Genomic DNA, 14,540 nt, shown 5'->3' with positions numbered 1-14,540 from the left:
GTCTTTTCCCGGTTCTGCTCATCAGGTTGTGGGCTTTATTGCCCACTCTCTTAGTTATAGCTGCAGTTCTGAATTGTGGTCTTCTAGGAACAGGAGGATGCTTAGGTCCTCGAAAGGAAGCTCATATATGTTTTACCCAGATTTTGCCACCAGATGAAGGAAAATGAGAACATAACTGCCCAAGGTAATGTTTGAGGGGAAGGTTTTTATTGAGATATGAAGGAGGGTACAGCCAGGGGCATCTGGAAGAGACCAGAGCAGAGACAGAAATTAGACTACACATGACCGATGGACTGACCTGTGGCCATGGGGCTGGGGGTGGGGTGGGGAGGGAGCTGTGAGAGAGGAAGAGGAGAGGGCCAAGAAAATCAGAGGGCGACAGACAGAGACAGAGAGAAATAGAGATGGACTGACAGCCAGTGAAGAACAAAGAGAACATGTGACTGAAACCGCAGGAGTTTATAGGAGGGGAAGGGAAAGGAAGCCCCTGGGCAGGAGAGGTTTAGGGAAGCAGGCAGGGTGAGAAGAGTTGAGAGAAGCCATGGGCACTGAATGAGGCTCAGGCCCAGCATCCTTTTGATATGCTAATAGACACACACGAATGGTCACGTGTTCTGGGTTTCTTTGGGACCTGACAGACCTCCGTCTTGATTCCAGGAAAAGGTGATCCACATCTTTGTGTCTCTTTTTCAGCAATGCCCCTGCTTCTTTGTGTGGTGTGGGGTTCCTGGCAGTGGCAGAAAGCATTGCTGGAGAACTTGGGCCCATTCCCCCATAGCTTCTTCTCACTCTTCTACCTTCCCGTACCCACGTTCTGGGTCATTCCCCTGCCATTTTGTAGAACTGCTCCGGGTTAATAAGGTAAAGGTCTAGTGGAATTGAGATGGAGTGTTAGGACTGACTTTGGGAGTAGCAGTAAGAGTAATATTGAGATTACTGTTCCTTCTGCAAGCCTTGTAGGTCCACAGGAGTGCCACGCTATGTCCAGAGACCGCAGAACTCCTTATACAACCTTTGCTTCTCTTCACTGCCATGTTTCGTTTTCATTTCAGTGGATTCTCCATATTTGCTTGCCGAAGTCCAGTTTTGATGCTCATCAAAAGGCTTCTCTCATCCTCACCAAGGATGCTGAGGTATACAGACAAACTGTAGGAAGGGACTTGGATGTAGTGCAAAAACAGGATCTTATGCAATTGTCTGCATGACCTGATATCCTACAATGAAAACATTTCAGTACATAGATTGGGTCTCATAACCCAAGGCTAGCCAGGTGTGTGTGTGTGTGTGTGTGTGTGTGTGTGTGTGTGTGTGTGTGTATGTGTGTGTGTGTGTGTGTGTGTGTGTGTATGTGTGTGTGTGTGCCTGGGTGTGTGCACTAAACCCAACCATTACACAAGCACTCTTTGGCCTGCTACAGGTCAAGGCTGATGGAAGAGAAAAGGGAAAGAGGAAGACACAGCTGTAGTACACATGGTGTTTGTGTGTGTGTGTGTGTGTGTGTGTGTGTGTGTGTGTGTGTGTGTGTGTGTGTGCACGCACGAGAGTGTGCATGTGTGTGTATGGGAGTGCTTCTACCTGCTTCTCTCTCCCCCACCTGACTTTCAATACTTACATCTTTGCTGTCACTCTTGCCTGGTTGAGGAGTTCCCATCTGCATTTTTAGGCAAATAAGTCAAACTCACCCACCGGGACCTCCCTCCTGCTGGGCAGAGGAACTGGTCTTCCTTCTCACAAAGGCTGATTTCTGCTTGTACCTTCCTCATTCCAGGATCTGGTTGCCTTTCTGAGAATGCTGCCTTTTTGTTTTTCCGTTCTCATCTCAGTGGCCAGCCTCTGCTTCTGTTGCACATTGTCGTCAGTAGACTGATGTGTCTTGCAGAAAAGAAATCACCCTTTTAAATCCACAGCTCTCTGGCTACTTTCTTGTTTCTCTAAATAGCATTATATGGACGATGGGGACACAGGGGATGGAAAGTTCCGGAAAGTACTGAAAATGTAACATTCTTGGTTTAAATACAAATGAAATTTAAATGCAATGACCTTTTTCAAACAAAGAAGATTGTCTCTAAGGCTCTGAGGCGGAGGTGGTCTTGAGAAGGCTGCACATTTATTATTACATCTTTTTGTGTTGTATATCATTTTAAGGATGACCTTTGGGAGCATGCAAGAAGGACGTAACCCAGAGGCTGAAATAAGGGAGGAAATTACCTACGTCATGGTTCCATGTAGCAAGCAGGGTGAATGCCATTGGCCACAATGTTCCCAAAAGTCCAGGGCTTTCTCTCTCTGTTCTATGATCCATTCATCCTCTTTACTAAAACTCCCTTCTTAGCCAAAGGAACTACAGAGCAGTAGGTATTTTAGTTTTCTGACTTTTAATGAGAAGAAAAGGGAAAACTAAGCGGTGAGCAACATTTTGGTAGCTGGGTGTGTCAAACACCATCTCTCTGAAGTAGTCTTGCTTACTTACAGTACCCCCTGGGGAGCATTTGAAATGAATGGCCAGGCAACCCTTGGGCCAATTAAATTAGATCACTTTGTAGGACACCGCACTGGTAATTTTAAAAAGGAACTAGAATTTCTTCTCTAAATGCTGCCTTAGATGTGTTAGCTCTGACCCAATTCGCACTGGAAACTACTGAGGTATTAAAACGTGCTAGCCATGGAGGGGCCTCACTAATTAGAGAAGAGATGCTTAGGGCGACTGAAGATTTGGGATAGGAGAGCTGCATCCTCCTTACCTTCCACAAGCAGCAGTAGCCCTCGGTCATTTTCCATTAGGTCCAGGCAAAGGCAGGGTAAAATCTGTGGGCTCCTGGGATCATTTCCCCTTGATCCAATCAGCTCATAAAGGTTGGACAGAGCAGGTAGCCCGGGACTGCAGCCATGTCTCCTCCACCCCAGGGATGGTGCTCAGCTGAAATCCAATCCGGGACAAGCGTGTAATTTGGACGTCGGTTTAATCCCCAACGACTTCTGACGGGATAGGATGCTCAGGGTTTGAATGCCGGGGCTCTCTCTACCCGAGTGGCCCTGACTAAAGTGCAGCTATTATGCACTGGGTGTGCAGCTGCCAAAAAGCCCAGTGCTAAAATGCTCTCATTTCTTCTGGGAGCTTTGTTGGTTTTGAAGCCAAGCAGCTGGTCTGTCTGAGTCGCTGGTGAAGTCAATTAGCATGGGATTTTCCAGACACTTAGCACTGATCATCCATCCAAATTGAAGCTCTGGGGAGGTGGAGAGACTTGTCCAAGGTCATCCAGGCTGTTAGCTTCAGCACTGGGATAGCAGCACCAACCTTTAGATTAAATGGAACGGATGTTTTATACAGAGCAGAAACTAAACGCATATGTCCAAAGACTCATCCGTGTCTAATTATTGTTCTCCAACCTTTCAGAGCCCCAGACCTTGTACATTACATCTTAGAGAAGTAACTCAGCGAGGGAAGGGAAGGTGAGATAAGTACTACGGCTAGGGCTATGTGCCACACCCAACAGCACCTCCTGGGTTCTCCCCAGACGGTTGCTGGGCTAAGCCAATGCCTGCACACCTCTCCTTTGCCACCCCTTATTAAGAATGCCTCTAAGGGTTGCGTACACTCCAATTGAGGCAACAAGAAATCACCTATCTTAGGGATTTATGTGGAAAAGGCTGGCGGTAGCTGGAAGTCATGCACAGACTGATGTGAGTTTACGGTAATGTGCTCTCAAAGCTCAGTGTCTTAAGTCCTCTAGGTGACGCAAAATGATTGATTCTGAAAATGAGCACTGAAGAAATAAATTGATTCCTTTGAAGTAAGCGGACCATTAATTCTTGACCTTAGAATCTTTAAAGTGCTTTAAAAGAGGTTGCCTTAGCAGTTACTTCATTTTGTGGAATTAACTCTTTCCCCCCTCCTTTGGTAAAATTATCTTTTTAGAGCCCTAAGCAACAAACTTCATAGTTCCTGGGAAAAATAAGACAGAACCAGTTAGTCATCATGATGTCCCCTTAATGCCTTATAAAAATGTGCAATTGGAGTTGAAGTCCTAGCAGGGGTCAGGTATGGTGGATTGAATCTTTGGAAAGCTTTGAATATCCTTCTCTTCCTCCCAGGAAACTGGCAGCTGTTTGAGCTGTTGGTCTAATGAGATTTCATTGCCGAGGCTGGCCCTCCAAAAATCTCCGGGGCAGCCTGCTGCATCTCACTGTGAGACACACATGTTACTTGGGTTATGCATATTCAGCTGAGAGACGGGAGGCTCTGCTTTATTGACTGTAGTGACTTTGGGAACTCTGGTGCGAGTTTAACTTCTATTCATTCTTCTTGAGGATGTCTTCATTCATTGCATCTTTACTGAAACAATACTTAGTGGCTGTCTACAGAGGTTAACATTGCTCAGCTCTGGGCTAGAGAGTAATTGGAGGCTCATAGACCACACGTCTATATTTTGTTACAAGTCAAATGAACAAACTGTTCAAGTCTGTAAAGACCTATGCTAGAGTTCTTTGAGTTCTGCATTGAATTGGTGGTATGTATCAAGAACCCTCATTCCTAACCCTAGTCCTCTGATTCTACCCTCTCTGCCCAGTACTTGGGGGAACTTTACCAGTCTTCACTGCCATTTGGTGACTTGTTAAGCTCTGGCAAGGGTCTTGCCTTTGGGGAGAGGTGCATGCAGGCCTTGGAAGTGGGTTTGAGCCAAACTAGCCAGGGAATTTCTGCATCCTGGGTACTTATGGTACCATTTGGAAGAAAAGGCAAGACTCTGAATGGCTACATCCCCTTGGCCTTGCAATTCTTTGGCTCGGAGATGTCCTCTTGGTATTGCTTCAGTATTCAGAGAAGTGGTTCCAACTGCCCCCCCCCCCCGGACACTGCTGTGTGACAGGCTGGGAGGTCGCTCTAAATATCCAAGGTGCTTTTTATTTGAATCACAGGGAGTGCTTTGTTGCTTCTCAGGTGAAGTATCATTTTTTTTAGAACAGACTCAACCACCTCCCGTATACTACCACTTAGGTTGACTCTTGATGGCCTTGTCATGTCCCATCTGTCCTGGGAGATTACTCTATTAACTGGGCAGATGATGTGGCAGGCTGTGGAGCTGACTCAGCCTGGACAGAGTGTCTTTTCTGTAGCCTCTTCTTTCTACCCACAAGTGAAGGCCAATCTCCTCAGAATGTTCCCTGTCCAAGGCTTTGAGTGATGTCCAAGATACCATGCCAGACATTCAAACCAAGATGTCAATACCCCGCTTGGTACCATGGTAGTGTGATTCCACCAAACACAAACTTGCCAGCAGTACAACTGTTCACCCAGATACCCCATCCCAGAACTCTGCACAACAAAAAGAAACAGAGGCTGACATCAGATTATGTGGTTTCTGTGTAGGTCATCAGTGTTCCTTTGCCTTCTAAGTCACCTGTTAACTTTAGTTCGGAGTGAACTCAAACATCTGTAAAATATCTTTGACATCTTTACAAGGTCTTAAAGAATCCATTAATGGTCTTGGGAGGGGTGTAGCACTTGCCTCGTACATTCAATACCCCGGGTCTGATCTCCCAGAGGTGAAAAACACATTGCAAAAACCAAGCTTTCAGGGAATTATATAACAGTAGTGATGTCAGCAATAGCTAGAACTTCCCCATGTTGGGTAGTTATCATAATTCAGAACACACACTGGGTACTTTTAATCTCATAGCCACCCTATGTGTATTATTACCACCCCATTTCAAGGAGACCTTTTTTCTTTCAATGTTTGTGTTCAAACTTTGGACCTCATAGAACGAGACAAGGCATGGCACAGCACAGCAAGGCAAGGCCTCTGCCTTGGACCTATAGCCTCACCCAAGAAAAGAAATATTTTATCTAATTTTTTTAAAATTACATTTATTTATTAGGGTAGGTGACCCATACATGACAGGCATGCATGTGGAGGTCAGAGGACAACTTATAGGAGTTGGTTCTCTATTTCCACTATGTGAGTCCAGGGGATCAAACTCGGGTTGTCAGGCTTGGTGGCAAGAGTTTTTATCTCTTGAGCTATCTCTCCAGTCTCAGGAAAATAAATGTCAAGTTATTCAACATTTAAGAGATTAAAATAGCTTCCCCAAGGCCCAACATTTAGGACTTGAACCAGTATTTATGTGCCTCTGAGTCTCCTAATCATTGTACTACAAAGTCAGCATTTGCCCAACAGTTTTAAATATCTCTTTGCAGGATAAGACACCGTCCTTAGACCAAATGAAAGAACATTTTTCCAGTCCAGAGCATTTACTTTTCTTCATGTCTCTGATGCCATGGGTTCTAAGGCAAGCTGCAGCTCAGATCTCTGGCACTGACCTCACAGGCGTATGTTACAGGATGTAGGAGGCTGGTACTTTCATTGAACACAGGTACTTTTTGATCCGAATTCTTTTTTTTTCTGCCAACTTTCCTTAGAGTATCTTATGAGCCAGTCTTGGCTCTTAGATAATTTAATATGCTGGATGCACACATCTGGGATCTTCCAGTTTTGCTATGGTAACATCTGCAAGGCGTTTTCTTTTTGAATAGCACCAACTCTGACGATATCCTCAGACTCAGCATGCTGTATGTGGTGAATGGGAGACGAGTTTTCTAGGAGACACTGAGCTGAAGGAATCAAAAGAACTAGCTGTAGAAGGGAGCTCATGAGGGGGCACACAGGCTGGGGCTTCCCTTTCTGAAGCCTTGAGAGACGTTTTGGAGGAGGGGCTGAGAAAGGCTGGTATAGCCAGAATGAGGTAAGAAAAGATGTTAGGTAAGAAGGCTAAGAACTTAGATGCTCTTGGCAAATTCACAATCAAAGAGCGTTGTTATCAGCAGTGCCAGTGACACCTGAAGACAAAACAGGCAAGAGTTTGGATCCCTGGGAGTCTCGATGACTCTGTCCCCTGTCGATGAAATTCTACGGTCAGTGCCAATTCCTTACCTCTTCCCACAATCCTCCGCTGATATGCCGAAATCATTCCAGAACTCCTGAGGAGGGCTTTGAGTGAGGATTTAAGAGCTTACTCCATGAGCCTAGAGGAAGCAGGATGGCGCTGGATCCTCAGGGTCGGCCTGGAAAGGAAGCTGGAACAGCTAGGGGAGGAGGTAGGGCTCTGGGTCTATTGTATTCCCCAGGCTAGCTCTTGACTGACAGCTGCACTAATTGCAGATTATGTTGCCGATACATTATCCATATGGCTCAATTGATAATGTTTTGGCAGCCAAATGCTTTCTGACTAAAGACTCCCACGGTGAAGGTAACCAATTAGGAAACAGGAGACAGCATCCGTGGAAGTACACACCCCGCTTTCTGTGGGCATGGATATGTGTGGGAGCCAATGTCTGGGTCTGGCCCCTGCTCTGCACTGTATAAAGCCTATTCGCATCTCATTCTAGTCCTGACCTGCCTCTCTCCCGGCCTCTGTTGGATAGACTTCTCTTCCTTCTGCCTCCCAAGACCATATGCTCAGCATTAAACTTTGTCAACATAGTCGAAAGGATTTATCTTTGGTATTTAAGAGATTTCTTATTTTAGGCCCAGACTCATATAGTTATGTGTTAGTGTTTACAAGTTAACTGTGAAATACATGTTATTTACTCATTCACTCACTCATTTATTCTAACACATGGTTCTGATCAAATGTGGCTGTTTCTACTAAAGCTAAAGATTGGCTAGTTCATAACTCATCAGTTTGACAGGTTTTGCTCAAGATAACTGAGTATATATTTTAACAAGAAAACACATGTATGGAGTCCTTTTAAAACTATTTATTTTATTTTCAATTATGTGTATGTATTTGTGTCTCAATGGGAATGGGTACATGCCTGAGTGCATGTGTCTGCAGAGATCAGAGAGGGCAATGAATCCCCTAGAACCAGATGGTTGTGAGGTATCTGATGTGGATGTTGTGAACTGAACCCTGGAATCTGGCACCGTCACACAGACATACTTGCAGGTAAAACACCAATGCATATGAATTAAAAATAAATCTTAAAAAGGAAGAATAGGAGGAAGAGAAGGAGGAGGAAGAAGAGGAAGAGGAAAAAGGAGGAGGAGGAGGAGGAGGAGAAAGGAACAAACTGCCTATACATGTCAGTAACATAGGCCAATCTCTGCTACTGTGTTGAGCAAAATACATGGAGCCAAATACTGATGACTGCATAGACATGACCAAGGTGAAGCACAGTGAGCTAGGATGGAGTCATGGTCACCCCCAGGGTAGTTGGTTATTGACTGAACAAGAAAGGAGCAACAGAAGTAGTGTTGCCCAAGCTGGTTCTGCCCTGTCATGTCTTCTGCTTAGGCCTTCTTTGAACTAGGTTCTAGAAAAATCTCATAAGCTTGCTTTCAACAATGCCTTACCTGAAGACACTGTTACCTTTGAACCACTAGGAAATCTTCAGGACAAAAAGACCATTTCGGTCGAAACACTCACAGGGCCACAGTTGCAGTTTGCTACCATAAGGGCTGAGAGAGACACCAGCCTCTCCTCATGCATCTGATGCCTGAGCTGCAGGACTTGAACACAGACCAGCAGCCAGAGTACCTGCATGACTCTTCATTCATATGGATATTTTCTACGTATTCGTGGCAGACTCACAGAAGCTAAGCTGCCCTGCATGGGGGTGGGAGCGCCAAAGGTGTGCCACAAGGCTCCTAAATCAACCAAGAGGGGAAGCTGAGCCAGCCGAGCGGTTCTGTCTTATAAACACACAAGGGACCCGGAGGAAATGCAGAACTATGACTGAGCCAGGTACTTGGAACATAAGGAAAAGAGAGTTTGGGAAAAAGGGGAGAGAAGGGTCTAGAACTAGATACTCAGTATGGTAGCCATGTGGTTATTTAAATTTAAACAATTAAAATGAGGTACCGGTCACACCTGACCAACAGCCTATCGCAGGACATTCACAGCGTCGTAAGCCGTCTACAGAGCTGCACTGGTTGATGATCAGTTTCATTAGCGTATGTGTTCTTCATGAAGCAGCTCAGCGTGGATGGAGGGTGGGCCATGGGAGGGGGATTCACTTTCCCAAGCCTTAAACAAATGCATTCGTGAATGAGTTGGGTTGGCGGAGTGTGGAGGGGCCAGAGGAACCTATAAATAGAGGGGCCAGGTTTTCCTGAGTAGCTTGCTGACTAGATGAGATGTCCCAGAAGGCACTTCAGGGAAATGGTGTTAGCAGAAGCAGAACCAAGGTAAAGTTTCTCATGTATTTACTGCCAGTGTGTGTGTGTGTGTGTGTGTGTGTGTGTGTGTGTGTGTGTGTGTGTGTGTGTGTGTGTGTGTGCACACGCGCACATATGCCATTGTGTGCGTGTGAAACTCAGGACAATTTCATGACTCTGCTTCTCTCCTTTTCCCCTTATGTGGGCTCCAGGACTGAACTCCAATCACCAGACTTGTCATCTCACACAAGTACTTTTGAGTACTTTTGCCCTCTGTGCTTTCTCACTAGTTTCAAGGTTAACTGCTGGTAAAAGGGCCATATTTTAGTGGCTGATGGAGTCCCCAGTTAGGTTCCCTAACCACTTCAGTCTCTTTGGCCTCAAAGTGGGGAATTAGGAACAAACACTCTCAGTACTTCCTCATGAGCTGTGATTTGGATACCGAATCTCTATGGCTATTATTCCTCTCCCAACTCCCACAGGGTTTCTCTGTGTAGCTCTGCAGACCAGGCTGGACTCAAATCCAGAGATCTGTCTGCCTCTGCTTCCTGAGTGCTGGGATTAAAGGAATGTGCTGCCACCACCTTCTGGCAGTGGTGTTATTTTCTTAAAAGAAACTTGTTGTCCCCTCAAGGCTCAGAGATCTGTACTGAAGAGGGGACAAAACAAAGCGAGAGGTCGTATACACCAAGGAAAAGAATGTTTTCCAGATTCAAAAGGGCAGATGCATGTACGAGCCCACAGGAGCTGTGACAGCAGGCCTGCACAAGCCCAAGCCAGACCAAATCGCAGCATGGAGGATGGGAGCTGGGCTCAAAGCCCTGCTCCTAACAAATGAGCCGTTTGTTGGTTTTTGATTGCTGCTGGGTAAAGTCAGTTTTCTTAGGAGTGATAATTGATATATGAACCACATTCTAGGATAAGCCCCACGCCCAGAAGCAGTTGATCCACACAAATTGCGCTCTCTCTCTCTCTCTCTCTCTCTCTCTCTCTCTCTCTCTCTCTTTCTCTCTCTCTCTGTCATATGAAAGGAGGGAACTTCAACTGAGAAAATGCCTCCATAAGATCTATCTGTAGGGCATTTCCTTAATTATTGACTGATGGAGTGGGGAGGCATTGTGGTGGCGACATCCCTGGGTTAGTGGTCCTCAGATTCTATAAGAAAGCTGAGTAAATCAGGAAGAGCAAGCCAGTCAGCAGTATTCTTCTTCTGCATCATGTCCTGCTTCCAGGATCCCACCTCCAGGATCCTGCCCTGTTGGAGTTTCTGTCCTGATTTTCTTCCATGACGAACAGTGCTATGGAAGTAAAAGCCAAATAAACCCTTTCCTTCCCAACTTGATATTTTTGTCATGGCAATTGAAACCCTAACTAAGACAGTTGTTGCTTTTTAAAGATTTATTTTATGCAAATGAGTGTTCTATATACATGCACATCTGCATGCCAGAAGAGGGCATCAGATCCCATTACAGATGGTTGTGAACCACCATGTTGTTGTTGGGAATTGAACCCAAGACCTAAGAGAGCTTTATCATGATATCTCAAAGCTGTGCTGAAAGCCACAAAGTAACAATGCCAGCCTGCGGGTTTCATCTCATAAGCCAGCTTTTCTTATTTAGTAGAACTTGCTTGGAAAACTATGTGGAAGAGTTTTAAGATCATATTCAAGCTGAATAAAAACAGACTGTCCTGGTTGATTAGTAATGTCTGTCTCCGGGATGGAACAGCAGTATATGTGGATACCTTTTCTCCCAGGTTTGAGTATTGCCCAACCCAATACCTTTTCTAAATGCTTTCTCCCTGTGCACAGATCTATTGGACATCATGAAAAGCCGAAATATTTGCTTGCCTGGCTTGTTTGGCAGCTAAGGGTGGTCGTGTCACACAATTCCTGTTTGAATGTGAGTTTGCAGGTAGACAACCTTTTTGTGACCGTGAGGATAATTTGAGATATCAAAAAGATGCAGCCTGTAAATCCCACAAAGCGTAAGTTACTGCCAACAGTTGGCTATCTTCAGATGTACAGTCAGGTGAGACCTACCAGGCCCTATTCATGTCAGCCCTCAGCTTCAGATAGCTATAACTCTTTGTGGAACATTTTCCTAACACATCCTAGATCACACACCCAACTTTCCAGGGCCTAACTCTCCAGGGCCTCATATAAATTATCGTTAGTAGATATCTAATGGCTCATCTTCATCCATTCTCTTGCGGTGTAAGTGCGTTTTCTTCTTCCCATCTGTGGACTTGTGAATTCCTGCTACTCGGCTAACTGACGCTCCACAGACACAGTGCTTTAAAATACTCTGTGGCTACCAGAAGCCCATGCAATGGTTGTCCTGGAACTGGCTCTGCAGACCGGGCTGGCCTCAAACCTAGAGACTCTCCTGAGTGCTGGGATTAAAGTTCCATTACCACCCTGTGCCATGGAATGGACAGAACTCTGACCAAGGGGGAGTGAGGTACCAGTCCCAGGTCTGGCCTTGCTATGGGTGCCCTAAGTCTTTCAGGATTTCAATGGCATTGCATAAAATGAAGGACTGGCCCAGAAAATGCCCACAGTGTCTAGCTCTAATCGAAATGGAAAAATGGCTCTGAAGCCCAGCTCTCCCTCCGTGCTGAGCCAGTAGTCTTCAGCAAGCGATAAGCTTGCTGTGGTGAGTCAATCCTTGGATCAGACACAGGATCTTTCTCAGAAATGCTGTCCTGGTCCATCTGCTTGCTTCTGTCTGCCCTTTGCCTACCTAACATTTGGTTCTTGAGCTATCCTGGAGCTTTGCCTTGGAAGCCTTCTCAGCAGTTTGGATTTCTGCATAATGGATTTGTTCCCCTCCCCGGACCCTAAGACCCTTCTCATTTGTCTTCATGTTGTTGATCTCAGTTCCTACCATCCTCTTAGTGTTTAGCTGTGCTCCCCTCAGATCGGCAGTGAACCCTGCTCTAACTACAGTCACAGTGACGGATGAAAAGAATGGACTGTCTATAGAGACTAAGGTGGGCAGTCCCTAACACCCACTCATATCTAGTGTCCTGACACTCTAAACCCAATGAGCATGCCCAGGCCTCCAGCAGCAGCAGCTTCCTCCCTACCCAGGCTGTCAGAGGTCCCAGGCTAGCCACATCAATCACACCCTTGTAACTGCCTTGTAAACACTGGGCACCAAGGAGAGTCCTGTCCCTTTCCACAGACTTTGAAACCCAGGATCTATGAAGAACTCAACCGTCCCAGCTCTATGACCACATTTCTATAGCAACCACTTCAGGCTCCTACACACTAAACTATGAGGCACCATGGCTCCACCATAGACGTAGGTGGACTGCTTATCTCCTGACCTTTAAGCACTATCACCAGTGCCCACGAATGTTAAATTTGCCCATTTGTTACCAGCCAAGAGGAGGAGCTGAGCTTAGAGGGATTTGGAGAACAGCTGTAATTCCTGACTCAGTTTTTCCTGGTAACAAATTGATTGGGGTGTCGTAAACCAATATGGCAGTGAAAGGATCGTGGTCTTGAGATTTCTCATCTTAGCGGGAAATATATATGAAAGTTTACCTTAGAATCTGATCTATGGTTCCTGCTCTGTTCACACAGGCCTTTGTTCATAATGAACTGCCGTCTGAACTTCAGACCTGGTGCGTCTGACTTCTGGAATCTGCCTTCCCTTGGAACTCTGGAGCAGTTGGTCTCCCTGTTACCTAGCTGTCGATAGCAGTGTGCTATTATTCATGTGCTTGAAGCTCTGCTCTCTCTCCTGCATGTTGTGATAATTTATGCTTTCATACTGGCGTGTGCTTTCATACACTCTGGGATAAAAACTGTATATAATGACATGTATAAATTATGCACATGATCGGTAACAGTTAGTGGGTTGGTGTTAATCTTCAAGGTGATCTAATGTTTCCTAACACAGGTTGTTAGCTTTGGTTTGCCTTAAATTTGATAAATCAGTCTTGAGAAACAGGTAACAAAACTAGTTATCCATGGTCACACGAGCTCTCTCTTTACTGTCTATCTTGATACCAATTGCATTTCTCATGGATACAGGACCTACACACAACCTTCTGAAAGCACCTTTATGAGGAGAGGGCAGTTCTGTTTTATCACTGGACATGATGGTATGATTAATAGAGTCACTCCTGTGCAGTCTACAAATGAGTGTTTGTCACCTGCGTGTATCGTGAGGAAACTTAAAAGCATTGAAAGCACAGCCAAGCACTTTGCCCCTAAGCGGCTCGTTCTGAAAGGGATCAAACTCAAGGATGAAGGGGGTTTCCCACTGACTCAAAAGCCTCCCTATCTCTAGCTTGGAAACCATTTTAGAAGCAAGATGACTCTGCAAGTTGGAACCAAACAACAGGAGATGGGAAGCATTTTGCTGTAAGCAAGTATTTTCTTTCAAGTTTTGAAGAAAGCTGATTTCAGCACTGGTATGTATACGGTTGTGGTGTTTTCTCTCTCAGACTATGCCATTTTTTCCTCCTAGCAAGTTAGATACTGTCTAAAAGTGAATTTAATGACTTAGCTTCATTAAAATTTGAAAATACTGCAATGAAATCACATCAATGCTATGGATGTTGTCAAATTTCCCAGATTCTAGTCTCAGACCTGCCATTTAATGTTTTTATCAATGAGTGTGTGTAGGGCTAATCAGGAGGATAACTTAAACCTTGAAAAACATTTTTCCTGTCATTGTAAGAACTGTTCAGTGTAAAATCATCAGTCTGTGTGCACACGTGCTGTGAAAGCGAATCACGTGATAGGTATGCTCTCCCTAAAATGTGATAAACATAGAAAAACATCACATACAGAATTCCTGAAATGTATAAAACCAGCTGTAACATTTGTAAGCCTGGAAAACGTCAGGGAAAGGATGTGGTGCAATAACGACAATCAAAGGGCATTCATTTTCACAATGACCAGGGCTTCCAAAGCGGAGTTTAAGCGACATTTCTCAGGCTGCAGTAATGCATTCACCACGGACCTTACAGAGAACACTTTGCTTCTGATATTTATAACTTCGCTCAGTCTCTTTCTATTATTTATATTTAAATATAGAAAGACATCTTTTCCTGTTCCTGTTTCTTTGGATTTCGCTTTTCAACACCCACGTCGACTCATGAGTCATAAATGAGACTGTGAAAATGAATGGTCCCCATCACACGAGAGCACACACTGGCTACCCACGCGTAGTCAGACGTTCCAACTGTCCAGGCAGGTTAAAGCTGCAAAGGACCCAATATCTGTGTGCACCACTCAGCAAATCCAGAAGTCACAGAGGTGACACATTACTCTCACTCAACAAACTACATTTATATACAAACACACTTTTGTTTGAACTTTCATATGAATACTGTAGGACAATTGTAGCTAATGGGATGGGATAA

This window comes from Rattus norvegicus, chromosome 2 (assembly GCF_036323735.1).
Source record: "Rattus norvegicus strain BN/NHsdMcwi chromosome 2, GRCr8, whole genome shotgun sequence".
In the NCBI taxonomy this organism is placed as follows: domain Eukaryota; kingdom Metazoa; phylum Chordata; class Mammalia; order Rodentia; family Muridae; genus Rattus; species Rattus norvegicus.
Note: the sequence above shows the minus strand (reverse complement) of the source record.